Source organism: Diadema setosum, chromosome 6 (genome assembly GCF_964275005.1).
Source record: "Diadema setosum chromosome 6, eeDiaSeto1, whole genome shotgun sequence".
Taxonomy (NCBI): domain Eukaryota; kingdom Metazoa; phylum Echinodermata; class Echinoidea; order Diadematoida; family Diadematidae; genus Diadema; species Diadema setosum.
This window is the reverse complement of record NC_092690.1, coordinates 35,441,988-35,458,847: the sequence shown is the minus strand read 5'-3', so window position 1 is coordinate 35,458,847 and position 16,860 is coordinate 35,441,988. Positions and strand designations below refer to the sequence as shown.

General features: G+C 39.4%; 1 long non-coding RNA gene and 1 pseudogene across 1 annotated transcript in view; one reads left to right on the top strand and one right to left on the bottom strand.

Moving 5' to 3' along the window:
• The first annotated feature begins 810 nt into the window (after positions 1-810).
• Positions 811-16,860, top strand: part of LOC140230282 (uncharacterized) — a 19,242-nt gene continuing 3,192 nt past the window's right edge. The window contains exons 1-2 of the long non-coding RNA XR_011901379.1: positions 811-877; positions 1,529-1,609. This is a non-coding gene — a long non-coding RNA (uncharacterized lncRNA). The remainder of the gene's footprint in view (positions 878-1,528; positions 1,610-16,860) is intronic.
• The window catches only part of LOC140230108 (uncharacterized), an 11,794-nt pseudogene continuing 654 nt past the window's right edge, over positions 5,721-16,860 (bottom strand).

The window sequence follows — 16,860 nt, the reverse complement described above, 5'->3', positions numbered from 1 at the left end:
GGCGGTTCAGGCAGACCCAAGCTCAATTACTCGACGGACTAACCTTTCAACTCTTTATGGGCATGTTCCTTTCTTTTTTATGAATAACAACCAGCCGCGTGCCTGAGCTTAATCTTGTAATGAGATTCAGGTACCAGTGAATTAATCTAAATAATGTTTTGTGAAAGAAATCACCACAACATCCATCTTCCTGTCTTCTCCTGAATTAATTTTGCATACGTGAGATATGAGAAAGGAAGAAGAAAGTATTGTGTAGCTTTGAAATTATTCGTTTCACTGTTTCTCCTTTTTGGAAAAGTGCAAGAGTTGAGAAGTTGGTCTTCGCCGGAAACCAAACCAGGGTCTTTGGAACTGAACGCCAACGACTAAACCGGGTAGCTGAGCTTGTATCTCCCTGAACCGCTGCCTGTGACGTCTCCGTCGGCGAGCGGGATCCATGCCAAAGACTCAGGTTCGATTTCCGGCGAAGACTAACTTTTGAACTCTTGCACTTTTCCGATAAGGGGGAACAGTGAGAGGAATGATGATGTCAAAGCTGCTACGCACGGTTTTCCCTTTCCTTTCTCATAATATATATAATATATATATATATATATATATATACATATAATTATATATATATATATATATATATATGAATATTGTAATCATGTTGTGACTGTTCCTTTCTTATTTTGTTTGTTTGTTTTGCTTTTTTTTTTCTCCTTTTGTCTTTTCATGAGACGTTTGCCAAAACGGCATGTAATGATGATTGATTGTTTTAATCGTCAAAACGTTACATACCTAGGGACCTCTCAGAGATCAACTTCGGCGAACCGTGCCACAGAAAAGACAACAAAGAATATCCAAAAGGCAGTGTATGCTCCTGATATCAACCGTAGGTATCATGGCGGACTGTTTCCTTCTAGTAGTTTTTCTTAGTATTGCACACACACACACACACACACAAACACACACACACACACACAAATGAATAATGCATTGTGTGTGTTTTTTTAAGGATATGAGACTTTTTATATCTGTCAATAAATTATTATTCATAAACTATTGAAATGTGATGCATCACATATTGGAATACAAAACTTTCATTTCTCTCTCTCTCTCTCTATATATATATTATATATATATATATATATATATATATATATATATATATATACAATATACATAACATACGGTTTGTTGGATATACACTGTATCATTTGCCTTTAGAATGGAGGGTCCGAGTTTAAATCCTGTCAAATTCTGTTTGATATGATGATTCCCCGATGATATCCCTCTCAACTCAATTGCAAATTTTATATAAGTGAAATATATATATATATATATATATATATATATATAGGGACGGAGAGAGAGAGAGAGAGAGAGACTGAGAGGGCGCGGGAGGGAAAGATGGTGTGATGTTACTAAATTTCTATTCGTATCATATGCAAATACCAAAAGGGGGGGGGGGGGATTCCGACGGTTTGTGTACAAAGTTGATGTCATGAAATATCCCATGTCACGTATATTGTGTTTGTTAAAGTCTTTTCACTAGGCCGTACCATGGAAAAAGCAAAAACTGTAACCACTCAAACTACACCAAAGACGGAGTGTCCAACTGATGGTAAGTTGTTGTTGTTGTTGTTGTTGTTTTTTGTCTGATAAAAAATACAAACAGAAACTCATGTTTCTGCATAATTCAAACACTTTGGGATCATAAAACGAGTAGAGAATAATCTGCTGTTGTCACTGTGGGTTTGTTTTTCTTTAAAGGTGATGGCTAGTAACTGGTCAGTGGGAATCAGTGGGAATGCTGGAGGATGATTCTTCCAATCCTTGTTTGTGGGATTCATTTAAGAGTACATTACTCAGCCTTGCTACGACATAATAAAAGACATCGAAAACCAAATCTGCGGTTATGGTGGTTTAATCGTGGAAGCAATAAGTTATATAATCCATACAATCGAATGACAACGTGCTTATCCATAATAACGAGTTCGATCATGTCTTATACATCTTGCATATACATTTTGATTTGTTGAGAACTTCTTTCACCATTCCGTACACTATTAGTACACTTTCACAGCATTATACATCCCGAGATGAAGGGGTTTATAGCCCCTGTGACAGACAAGGGCCCTTAATTCATTTAGTAAACCAATGTTACTCGACTGGTATATCAAGCGAAAGCAAAGCCACCCGTAAAAGTCCATCTGCCCCGCCGCACCGATAGCGAAATTGGCAGGAAATAAAACCCAAACACCTATTCTGGTCGCTGTGCGGCACATATACCAAGTCCGATCCTTTGCGTCCACGCCTTGAAGCAGTCACCGACCAGCGCGACTGCCCCAAGACTCGCATATTTACGGAGGGCTTAGACAACAATCCATCCTCGTGGTACTAAGGTCAGCCTGCTTCGCTACTCGCCGGTAAATAGAATTGCATCCAAAAGTATGTTACCAGAACAAAGCCCCCCCCCCCTCTCCACCTCGAGAGGAATGAAATTATGAACACGTCAAACTGTTCTTTAAAGCAGATGTTATCCTATAGCGGCTTAATTTTATCAAAATACAGCCGCAAAGTGTGGCAACCCCAAGCAGGGGCGAAAAACCAGGAAAAAACCCTTCAGCTTTTCTCAACCACCATTATTATGAAGGGAAAATGTCGCCGGAAAATTCCCTTGCGGTCCACCTGCGCGGTGCAGCCAAGCTACGCTCTTGAGAATGGCCACACTATTACACTGTTACCTTACAACCCACGCCTCCCCGATACCCATTCCAATATTGTTATCATTATTCCATACATCCGTCTCCATCTAAGTCAAAACGTCCATTACGACATACGTATCCTCGGATAGCCAATGCAACCCACCAAGACCGTATAGAAATACGTAAGTAAACTTGCCCCCTATGTACTTTGATATGAACTATCGAAACACCAATAAGAGATGATATGCCAATCCCAAAAATGCAGGAGGCGGACGGGGAGGAGGTGGGTTTTCGAATTAGTTCAATGTGTAAGACCATGCACGAAATCCAATAGTAGGAGCCTCCTCAATTACTACCAGCTACTTCCACGACAAACCACCATCGAATGACGCTACCTATATAAGTGATTTCTTTACGGCGTGAGCTTACCCCCGCAAACGAGAGGGGCAGCAAGGGCAAGGGTCACCTGTTGCGTAATCCCCCTGCCCTATATCTGCCCTGCAACATCGCTACAGTATCCTTCAAGAGTAGTTTTAATTGTTTTAACTTCCTTGTAGTCCGTTAAAACGCATTACTCCTCGCTACGACACAATAAAAAGACATCGAAAACCAAATCTGCGGTTATGGTGGTTTTGTCGTGGAAGCAATAATTTATATAATCCATACAATCGAATGACAACGTGCTTATCCATAATAACGAGTTCGATCATGTCTTATACATCTTGCATATACGTTTTGATTTAGTGAGAAATTCTTACACCATTCCAAACACGTACAATATTAACACACTTTCACAGCATCATACATCCCGAGATGAAGGGGGTTTATAGCCCCTGTGACAGACAAGGGCCCTTAATTCATTATAGTAAACCAATGTTACTCGACTGGTATATCAAGCGAAAGCAAAGACACCCGTAAAAGTCCATCTGCCCCGCCGCACTGATAGCGAAATTGGCAGGAAATAAAACCCAAACACCTGTTCTAGTCGCATTAACATGTGCTTCATGAGGACACATATACCAACTCCGATCCTTTGCGTCCACGCCTTGAAGCAGTCACCGACCAGCGCGACTGCCCCAAGACTCGCATATTTACGGAGGGCTTAGACAACAATCCATCCTCATGGTACTAAGGTCAGCCTGTTTCGCTACTCGCCGGTAAATAGAATTGCATCCAAAAGTATGTTACCAGAACAAAGCCCCCTTCACCTCGACAGGAATATAATTATGAACTCTTCAAACTGTACTTAAAGCAGATGTTATCCTATAGCGGCTTAATTTCATCAAAATACGGCCAAACGGACCCCCAGGGTCCGCGCCATAGGATAACAGAGTCACCGAGAACCGTAAGGACATCATTATCTCCAATCAACAGACCGATGGAGCAGCTCCGTTATAATCCCCTAAACTCATACACAACTAATCAAGACACTACTAGAGCATGCCCACTACCCCCAGACTAGTATAATTATAACATATACAACCTACAATAGTGGAACATGAATGTACACGGCCGAATAATAATCCAGATGGCACAACACTGACGGGCCGCTCCGTTACCAATGTGTATCATAATTCTAATTTATTTACTTACTTACTAATGTATTCACTTATGTACCTATTTAGTTGTATTCTATGCCAATAGAGTTAGCAATATTATTTTAGAACGGTTGGCCACAATAATGTTAAACTGTGTCTTGAAGGGCCCTATCAAGGGAATGTATGAGACAAGGTAAAACAGTCAACTATGTAAACCCGAATAACGCGGAAAAGAGGAAGCAGAACCTATAATCCTGCGGGGAACCGGCTTCTGTCGAAAGTCGATGCCATGTCCTGTTTGGGTCCATTTAAGAATAGTGTTCCCTGCCGCTAAATACACCTGTGCTCCAGCCCATGGCAGACGTAATAATGACGCGAGAATATTGCCTGATTTTCATTTTTTTTTTTGCTTGTCTGTTTGTTTGTTCGTATGTATCGTGCTTTAATCCATTTGGAACAATGTATAACACATTGATCAGGCAGTTCGAGATCGGTAGTGGGATTGCCTGACAGCGACTACCAAGGAATGATAGGATAAAGTTGCCCCGGGTTGAAACGCGACACTATAAAAGTCGAAGATTCTGACCTCACGTGTAAACCGAGCCAACCAGGCAGCAACCCGAAGGTGGAGATGCTAATAAACTTATCATTATGCATGTCCGAACGAGTCCCAGCAGGAAGCCTGAGCCCGCTTCGTCGCTCCCCTGAAAGGGATCGTACAGTTTTGGTTGAGACCTAATTTCAGGTTTCTAACATTATTTGTTGAGATAATGAGAAACCTCTTATGAAATATGAAAGAGCACGTAATTTTATGAGGAATTCAATGTTTGTTTGATGAGAATTGGTTTTGAAATGGATGAGATATTCAAATAAGAGCGATTCTAATAAAGTGTGAGACCCATACTTTATTACGATCGCTTTGTTTTACTTTGTTTTTGGATGTTTCAGCCATTCCAAACCCGATTTTCATCAAATAAACTTTGAATTCCTCTTAAAATGGTACGCTCTGTACTACATCATAAGTGTTTTCTTGGTATCTCGCAAAAAAAAATTAAAAGCCTAATTCTCATCTCTACCAATACTGTATCATCCCTTTAATCCCCGTCTGCGATCACTCTTACGCCTGCATTGTGAGAAGAGAGAAAGAGAAAAAGAGCCGAGAAGCGCGGTATCCGAAATGGAAATGGGGGGGGGGGGAGGCTAACTTGGCATAAAAACAAACTTTGTTGCCCTATTTGTACTTTTACGGATGTAAGACAGCGTTTGGCAACTGTAATGCACTGGCATATTGATAACTCTCAGTTTACAATAATAAAGATTGGGTAGCCCTTATCGCAACCTGAAACAAATAATTAAAGCTAATCATTCACAAGAGTTAAGAACATCCAGCTTTCAAAAAGATTGATAAAAACTTATTACCGCTTTTAAACCAAAACTGTACTTGGGTTGTAATCCCCGAAACGCTCAATCAGCGCCACAGTAATGTGTGCTATTTAGAGAAAATCTTATCAATTCGGATGTAGCGCCTGAATGTATTAGACGACCACCGGCCCATGCCTTTAATCCTTGCATCCGGAATGCCTGCCGTGGCAGCTGACGTGGCCGCTCCAATACGTACGGAACGAATGAGAAGAAAATAGCGCGACTGAGAGGCGTACGCACTCGACGCAGCGCTTTAATATGTTATTGAAATCCTTCCTAACTAGGGGAGCCCCGTCATAACGCACGAAGAAAGCTTCGCTACCACGTGGACGCACAGCCACGTAAGCACTAGCGGCGGCCACTGGACATAAGCTCTTGGATTCGTTGCTAGGCAAGATTAAACAACCGGCACCCCCATGGTCAGTTTTGGAAGAACGGAGGTGTAGCTACATCGTTGTTTTGCCGCTGTGCAGGCAAACGTCAATCAATCTGAGAGTGGGGTGTGGTTTCGGGCGCGGACGGTAAATTCCCCAACCCAGAGAAACGCAAAGAAAGCTACTAGGAAAGCAGTTCGAAACAGCAGCACGTCGAATGACGAAGCGCACACGTGTGGGAGAGCCACAATCATGCGACTTAATATGGGCAAGGTGATCGGGCAGCGCACGTCTCTGGAGATGCGACCACGTTTGCTGCCGTCCAGTGCTACACAACGTAAATAATTACCCCGCGTAGTAATTCCAATTACGACGCGACGCAAATAATTACGCTGTGTTGTAAATAATTACAACACGACGTAATTCCGAATTACTGCTCAACGACTAACGCAGCGAATTAACGTAGCGACGTTAAATCAACCAATGGGATCGTTCGTAATAGCGTGTGAAAAAAAAAAAAAAAAAACAGGTAGTGAAGCGCATGCAATCCGCTCACTGCGTGCTGGTGGAAACCGGAGCTGACTATACAGCAGGGAGGTGGAAGTTCCTTTCCACCTCCCTGCTATACAGCTAGCCATATGCCATTTCGTTGACAGTACAATCCTATGAAATGTTTATAACCTAAATTATTGGGCCTACATTGTATCAGAAATATATGTATTCAAGGTATACCAGCTAACCAAGTGCTCTGTACTGACAAATATGCTGTAGGAAATGAGTGTCTAGCCCTTTCGCACGTGCACCGTGATGCATCACTGAGCAATTAACGAACGATCCCATTGGTTGATTTAACTTCGCCACGCTAATTCGCTGCGTTAGTCGTTGAGCATTAATTCGGAATTACGTCGTGTCGTAATTATTTACAACACAGCGTAATTATTATTTGGGTCGTGTCGTAATTGGAATTACTACACGACGTAATTATTTACGTTGTGTAGCATTAGGAATTGCAACGCGCCACTAATTCGTTTAATGTCGTGACATGAAGTCGTTGAGCAGTAATTCGGAATTACAGTATACGTTGTGTTGTAATTCAAATTGTTACGCGACGAAAATAATTACCTCGCGTAGTCATTCGAATTATGACGCGTAGTAATTCGAATTTTTTTCCGTAACCCTAACGCGTCAAAATTGCCAGTTGTGTCACTTGAGCAAAGACTATCAGTGTACTGGCTGGTTTTGTACGCATGCGCTTGGACTTGCGTTATGCATACTGTACTGCTATACAGTATGTACACATATACCAGTGGCATGGTCGTCTGCTGACACAGAATCAGATTCGAATGTGAATGGCACGCCCTTCAAACATAACAACGGGTTTGTGAGTAGGTGTGCGCGCGCGCGCGCGCGTGTGTGTGTGTGTGTGCGTGTGTGTGTGTGTATGTGTGTGTGCGTGTGTGTGTGTGTGTGTTTAAAAAAGAAAGTGATTCAGTAGCACAAGTGTGTGCGTAAGGCAGGTATGGATTGGCTTGAAGTTACTAAGTAATCAGAAAGCCTTTTCTGAGATATTCATGCAGAATTCTACGTCAAGTAATACGCTACGCATGGCATGATTTGTATAGGTCTATATTGTACTGTGTGTAAGAAAAAAATATGATTTAGAAGCACGAGAGATAAGAATTCAGCTGCTTATTTTTGTTCAAATTAATTTCATTGTAAACATGGGCCTGATACCGATGAAATTCTAATAAAGAATATCATTCTTTTAAACAAGTTTTTTTGGTGTATTATTCTGTTCGCACTGCAAGTATACACTCAACAGTTACACGTTCCCATTAATCGAAGTTCCAGAGGAAAATGAGAAGTGAGGACACAAGTCGTACACGGTAAATTGGAGCTTTATTCGAAGACGTTTCACATGAGCAAGCCGTTTACCAAGTATATCATTTTACAAAACTCAGCACTCGGTATATCGTGTACAACATAAGCAGGGAGGTGACTCATCTTGCTGGTATATTAGCAGGGAGGTGAGACTAAAATTCTCTCACCTCCCTGGTACACGGGAGGGTGCCTTTTTCAATCAAAGTTACAAATCCCTGATCACTTTCACTGACAGCGATCACTTGTGTTCAGATTATTTATGGGCTGCCTTACGCGGCAGCCTCAAAAGTGGAGTGAGCGTCAGGTGGTGTCCGTTGACAAGCCACGAGTGATTTTATTTTTATTTATTTATTTATTTCTTTTTTTTTTGGTGGGGGGGGGGGATAGGATAATAGTGCTGCTTGATATAATGATGTGTACATAGGCTGTGAGGTAAAAGAAATTTCATTTCAATTCAATTCAATTCGATTTTATTGTCCGTTTCTGGAAATGTGTTTTGTTAGCATGCATACAAGTTACATCGATACATACAATATACAGAGCACACGTTTAACATGGATACATAGACGTGATAAACACGCAAGAGATATACAGCAATACAATGTCAATGTCATTGTCAGAAATATAACATTAAAGAAATATTAATCTGCATAAATCAGCGTTGTGTTGGGTGTGGTGTGCATTAACATACACAAGTGTGCAAACATGTCAGATTTATTAGATTTATAATAACTATATAAAACTTTTAAACAATATAAATTAATACATCTTTACGTCTAAATAAGTGATGGTATATATAAAAATCTCGAAGGCTATTTATGTGCGTGTGTGTGCGTGTATATGTATACGTGTGTGAACGTACAAAAATGTAAGTCTATGATTTTTGACAAAACCGTATAAATTACATTCATACGATTGTTCTTTTGTTTTTGTTTTACAACAGCTGAGATACTGTATGATATAGTAATTTGCTAGTCAACTGTAAGGATGGCGTTAACAGCTGTCTGTGAAGGGTTAGTGTATAGGATCGCATTTGTATAAAATCAAAAATCTACGGTTTAAAGATGTTAAAAACAATGACAATATTCAGTGAAACATTGTGCCAACATCGATCCATGTGACGTTTACATGAATGGTTAGTCCAGCGTGGCACGACATAACTGTGTGCATGTATAAGGTTGATTAGGTTGATTAGGTGTGTCTTTAGAATCCCTTTTTCATTTCTGAAAAACCTTGTCCACACTCTTCACTTTCAACACTAATAACTTTTGAAAGGATAGTGCTACTGCTTTGAAAGTTGGCATTGATTATAGACAGAATGTGTTAATGAGGCATGCTTAATTTCAGTTTAACCTGATAATCCCTTCATTGTTGTTACTCTGGTGGTTTACTTCCTGTTTTTTGTCCCATTCATCGCACAGCCAGCACGGTTTGGTAAAGATTAAGCGCTTGAATACACAGTGTACTTCAGAGCCTCTTTTCTCAGTTCACACTTTTCCTGAGTTTGTGCTTTCTTTCCAATATATAGATAGGTTAGGAGAGTCCATTTGATGTGAGTTATACATCACTTTAAAGCTTAAAGTCTGCTCTTTCAGAATATGGTCTTCACTAAAAATTCATGTCTGACGACTTTTTTTTTTTTTTTTTTGAGGTGCAGGGTCACATATAATAAAGAAGTTATATGGGGGGGGGGCACAATGTGCCCCCCTTGGGCCTGGAAGGGGTCAAAATAGCTTGGGCTTTATAGGGTTAAACCGATGGCAGAAAGTCGTATTTCTGCTCAAATGGATGACGTCTAAAAGACGATATATTTGTGACGTCTTTCTGACGTCTGGGTTGTCATACAAAGACGTCATAAAGACGTGTAAATTACTAATTTAAAGACGAGACTGACGTTAAAAAAAATCTTTTAGACGAAAATAAACAAAGATACTGGACGTCATATAAACGTTTCAAACTGACGTCAATGTGTCGTATTTTTGCTCAAATGGAAGTTGTCCAAAAGACGTCATAGGTGGTCATATAAGAGTCGCCTTAATGACGTGTAAATCACAATTCTAAAGACAAGATGTACGTCAGAACGTCATGAGCACGTCGTTTACACGTGAATTCATTACTTTTTAACGTATATTGGAAAAGAAAACAAGGAATACATCTGAAAGACGCCTTTTCTTCAAGAACAAGGGGAATGGACGTGATTTTGACGTCTACCACCTATTCATATATAGTTGCTAGCACTTTTGTATCACGTTTAAGGGGAAAAATTTGTAATGCTTTATGGCATGGTTACTAAACTAGGTCACAGCAGGCTCAATCTTGAAATATATAAATATGTGTTCATAAAACACGCTGAAGTTTGAATATCAAACATTTTTTAACAATAGAGTGCACAATTTCTGACACTTTCATGATTATGACCAGAATGTTTACTTTTTCAGACGTGAACGACCAGCTGTGACCTCGCTTTCATTTTCTTTCAGAATAACTCTTGATTATCATACTTTTTTACGTTAGCATACACAAAACTTTGCAAGTAACGATATACTGCACACTTACCAGACCCACACAAACACACATTGCACGCACTCGCACATACACACAAAGACACACACACAAAGTGCATGGAAGGTGCAATCGCTGCACTTTCAGGCGCCCGCCCTCGAGTTTTCGGTGCAAAGAAAACACACACACACACACACACACACACACATTGCAACATTGCTCATAGATTCCGTACTTTCGTTCAGGCTTGGTATGGAGCTATATAGGTGACCATAATATGATGGCTATATTCGTTTAAACGTATATCAGTTTCCTATAAATGCATATTATAAAAACGCGTAAGTAGCGTCTGTGACTCTGAACAGATGCTTGATGTTCGAACTTAATGAAAAGATCTTAGATTTGGCTAATATCGGGTAGATTAATTTTCTTTTGGTTATCCTTCACCATTAGAATAAATGAAATTAATTTGTGCCAAATAACAACACATTATAAAACGATCATTTCAAGTCACTTCGACAAATGTGTTTTATTTCATAAACTCATGAACCCACCTGGGAATCTGATACCAGTTAATGCCAGGTGATTGTTTCTATAATATATCGCTCATGAAGTTTCATAAAAAGTTACGAGTATAACAAGAACTCGAGTTTTGGAGCGCGCTCGGTAACCAGGTAACATGTGTGAATGCGGCTAGTGTTCTTACACCGAACAAACAAACAAACAAACCAGTGTTTTGATATCCAATCATTATCTCATTTCATTGAATCGACTTACAATAAGGGTGCTAGGCCATGTGGGCATTGAAGGGAGGGATCGAGTAGGATATATTGATAGTCGCAATACTTATTTAGACTGATGATAATGATGAAGCTGAAAATATGCAAGAGATTTTGTTGTTGATGTTGTTGATGGATTGGTGACATGAAAAAAATATTGATAGTATAATATGGTGGAGGATAGATTGCTTGTGGTGATATGTATGCGATGGTAATACGATTAGCAATCATGGTGATGATGATGATGATGATAAGATGATATCCAGTTTTGAAATGATAGTAATGATGTTTATGGTCGATCCCACAGAAATCTTTTCTGTGATCGATCCCTCCGTTTTATAATCTAATTGATGCAATGATAATAGTGATGATTGCTTGATATTAAAGAAAACCAAAACCCAAAAGAGCAATATGGATTGAGTGAACGCAGCAACATTAGTAAAAGTTTGAGGAAAATCCGACAATCGATGCAAAAATTATTCATTTTTCTAGTTTTGGTGTTGTAATCACTGGATAAGGAGACTACTAGAGTCCATGACGTCATGTGTGGACAACAATGTAAAGAAAACATGAAGAGAATTCCACAAAGAAATCATTTTTCATGAAAATTACACATTCCATCAACTTAATTGATACTGACATAAGTTATTCTAAAGGCAGTAATCATTCACCCTACTTTCTGAAAGCGTTTTTATAGTCAAATGTTCTTTCCTTACGCAAGAAAAGTGAAAACATGTTTTATGATTTTCTTTATTATTTTCTTTATGTTGTTGTCCACACATGATATCATGAACTTAAGTATCCCCTTATCCAGTTGTACCAACATCAAAACGTTGAAAATGCATAACTTTTCCATCTTTTACAATATTGTGCGATTTTCCTTTAACTGTCACTGATGTGTTTTACTAATGTTGCTGCTTTCACTCAATCCACATTTCTCTTTGGGTTTGGGTTTCCTTCACTAATGGTCGTTTTGGTAGAGGTAACGAGGCACTTGATGAGGAGAACTATAGGGTTGGCAATGATAAAATGAACATCCAAATATATAGACCTATATATTTATATTGATAGATCAATTCAAACCGTACGTGATATTAGAATTTTAAATGAAAATGAGTTGCTGTTTGCTTTATAAATGCTGTTTAAAATGCCTTTATAAAGCTGATTGAATTAATATATCAATATAGAGATTTTATCGATCGAAATCAATGACTCTCCCCCAGCTTCTCTTCCCTCCCCCATCTTGATCTTGGATGTTAGTGCATGTGCATTTAATCATTATCTTGATCTACATGAACCTGAACTAAAAAGAAGCCTGCTACGCCTTTCTGAATCATTCTTTTTTAAAGCACAATCATCGTGAGATTGGAGAAGTATAAACCCAAATTAACCAAGTAGCGTATACATGTTATCCAATTAGACATAATGCCCACTTCGAATCTGATTCTGCGTGGCTTAATAAACTTGATCAATGTTAACAATAGCAATTGCTGCAGTTGTACGCCTATATAGGCCTATATAAAACTTATACTCCATTCCAAGCTTAGATCTCCAATTTACTTTTGCAAGATATTGATGAAAACTTCGAGTTTGCATCTTGTACTCCATGACTGAATTTCTCTTTTCTAATGTTTTCATCGAGACGCCCAGTGCTTAGAAACATTGTAATAAGCGCTTTATAAATGATATGTATTATTATCATTAACAACGCAAGTATTGCGAGACAAAAGGAAAAGTGTCAGCAGACGGCGAACAAAACCACAGGAATACCAGTAGTGTAAGCAGACGGCAAAGCAGAACGCGATGCCGATGGCGAAGTGGAAACACACACGCGCACACACACACACACACACACACACACACGAAGCCGTTGTTATGACAGTTCACAAGGCGGCGTGCCATTCTCACATTTTAATCTGATTCTGTCGTTAGCAGACGACCATGGTACTGTACGTATAAGAAAAAGCAACACAAGTATCGCAACCAACTGGTTCTCTGATAGTCTTTGCTCAAGTGCCACAATTGGCAATTTCGACGCGTTAGGGTTACGGGAAAAAAAATAAAAATAAATCGCGCCCCGCGATATAGGTGACCAACGTGGCAGCTGCGTAACCGTTAAGGCTGCGTTCACATAGAAGTATATTATTCGGGTGTTCGGGGCTCGTTTTCGAGGGCACGCGAATAGCTTCAATCGAACGATAGGATATCCTAACACCGGTTCACATAAGAGGGCACTATTCGAAAGTACCGAATAGCATAGAATAGTATAGCATAGTGGGAATCGAGCTTGTTCGATTTTCTTGCAAAGTATACAGTCTTTCGTTTATGAAATAATGACAATTTTGGTCTGAATTTGCCCTTTAGCAAAAATAAGCATGTAGATTGACATTCTGATGCCGTTTAGAAATTGTTAATAAGATTTGCTGGGATGTAGGAGGAAGAAATCCTCACTGCATGGGGTGGTGAGTTGACGTTGCGGGTGATGGTGTACTTGGTGCCCGAATAGCGAATAGCGAATAGCGAATACCGTATACTTCTATGTGAACGCAGCCTAAGGGACAGGTAGGTTATAAATTGCACAATCTGCTCGAGCGTAGGGTTTCGAAGTTCAATGTGTAAGAGCATGCACGAAATCAAATAGTAGGAGCCGCCTCAATTACTACCTACTTCCACGACAAACCACCATCGAATGACGCTACTTAAGCGATTTCTTCACGCGTGCGCTTACCCCCGCAAACGAGAGGGGCAGCAAGGGCAGGGGTCACCTGTTGGGTAATCCCCCCCCCCCCCCTCCTGCCCTATATCTGCCCGGCAACATCGCTACAGTGTCCTTCAAGAGTAAATTGTTTTAACTTCCTTGCAGTCCGTTAAAATGCATTATATAATTATCTATTGTTGTGTGAAAATTATTTGCTTCAGAATGGTCTCCTATTCAAGTAATGTGCAGTTTAATGTTTCCAGGTTAGCGTGCCTGGTCAGTGACGGGGCATTAATCTGCACATTACTCGAATATGAGAGCGTTCTGAAGTAAATAATTTTCACACAACAGTAGATATATAATGTACTCTTAAATGAATCCCACAAGGATTGGAACAATCATCCCTCAGCATTACCACTGATTTCCACTGATCGGTTACTAGCCATCCCCTTTAATCTTTCACGAACATACAGGTGTACTGGAAAAGAGTAGTGTGTTTATATGTATGTATCTTAGGCTCTATTTCATATGAAACAAACATAACTAACAAAATCTTCGATTTCAACTCTGATAACTTTAAATGAAAGAAACAAAAATGATGCTACTGTCGAGATAAAGCTGGTATTAACCAGGAAATGAACGTGATTAGTAGGTGTGAACAATTTAAGCTTATTGTGATAATTCCTTTGTAGTGGTTGACAGAAACTGTATTTCTTTTTTCTATCCTATGCTAGCAGGATAAAAACAGAGAATAGTGAAATAAAACACTTTTTGAGACGATGTACGTTGTATTCCATTGTTTGATTGATTTAATCAAGGAGGTTCTAGAGAATGGAGTCACAACCGTCTTATTTCCTTTGCTGGATGTTCGAAGCCGCCGCTCAAAAATACTTAAAGCATGTGCAAAACAGGATCTGCCGCGCAGATAGGAAGACGATTGACTTGTGTCTCATTGCATAATCACTAGCCACTTTCAAAGGAAGATATTTCTTTGTGATGGTAATTACTCTTCGCTACCCCTTCTTATAAAAGGTAGGTGGTACAGACATGAGGATGCGCGAATAGAAATTGAGCTAAAAATGCTGAAATCAAGAAGAAAATTACTCGACTAGGCATATACGGGCACTAATCTGATATATCTATCAATAAAGAATTATACTTGAAGATTATTCCATATTAGTTTCATTTGTGGAAACTAAGCGGAAAAGTGATAAAACCAGCTTTCCAGGATGGTACAGTTTTAAACATTTTCACATGATACAGCTCAGATTTACACTTTTGCGCAAATTTCTGGACGGAAATGTCTTTTTTTTTACATGCTTTATTATTAATTGAAATTTCATTTCATTTAATAAATAGTTAAGCAAAATATAGCCAAAATTATGACAACGTTCAAAATTAATCTTTAGAATGCTGAGCAAGACGGCGGCAAGGAACATCGATCATCAAAGGCACAAGTGCACCTGTGGAATTCATTTGTACATCAATAGAAGTCTGACAACTGTTTGAATATAACACAGCAAGTTTTAACACCAATGTATAAAACCTCCTTGATTTAATTTATATCGAATCATGCGTTATTTTGAATATTTAGTCTGTTCTGTCAGAATATCTGCACTGACTAAATATGTACCCACTTGGTGGTTTTGTGATGCAGTATCACATATTACACACAGACATACACACCCACAAACGCATATATGTATATATATATATATATATATTATGTGTAGTGTATTTATGACCAACATGTGACCGTGCACCACAAAACGAACAAAAAGTCGCACAAACTGATATTGTGTGAGGACTGAAAATAGGCGAAATGGCTCAACCTAACCGATCTTGACTTTTTCATATTTTCTGGAAGGGCAAGTCCTGTTCTACATTATGCTGAAATGTGGGATCATAACACGGGCAGGAAAGTGTGTTTTTCAGCAGTTTGTCTCGAACATTTTGGTAGAATAGTGTGATTATGTTTTTCCTTAACCCTTTATGTGCCATGTTCGCACGTCAGAATCAGTGGACGGCATGCCAACTTAGCATATTCTGCTGAAACCCACAAACCCGCCCAAACCGATGGATAAATCGTCAAATGCCGCTGTACAATAAAAAAACTTTTCTCGTGCTTTCGCTCGTCTGACATAATAATACCTTGCATTTTATGTGGTGATTGACTATAAAGCGGAGTTCCCTAATAGATTTGCGTGTAAATCCTAAGTTTCTGTTACTGTTTGTGCGTAAAAGGCATGAATGTATATAGAGTAAATGTAGCTACTGGTCATTTCAAAGAAAAACAATTATCGATTTGTCACACAATTTTCATCAAAGCAAAACTTCTCATTTTCCCTACAACTCTGCTCACTACATGTCCTGCTTAGAAGAAATCTGTATAGAAGTAACATAGATCTTTAATACAGAACGTTTTTTTTCAAAGCATCACTACGTTGCAGTCTCAGAATAATGTGGCACAGTGGGGGTTTCAACCATGGCACACAATTTCTTAAAAACCTTGTACACGCTCTTCACTTTTAACCCGTTCCTTCCGCAATTCTCTGAGGGCCTTTAATGCCCCCAAACGCGATTCGTTTTGCCCGTCGACAGAGAGGCAGTCAGATTGGTAATCCACCTGTGTGAAGGCAGTCAAGCGGCACATTGTATCCCCCTTTCCACGGTCAACTACATGTGCCAGTGAACTATGGGAATATCGATCGGGTGCGAGGTATGAACAGAGCGTGCGCTGATGAGCTCACATAATCTTTTGTTCTACACAAAACTAGGTACCTGAATGAGGTGACTGGGATCATCGAACCCAGATATCTAACTGATCTCAGCATTGATCGCTATGTACATGTTCGTACGAGTTTACAACAGAACAGGCAAAAAACTAAATCAGGAAAAAGATACATAATACTGTGAAATACGCATTTTTTCAAACAGAAGGAAAACAAATGCTGATAGAATAAAGTCTGAATT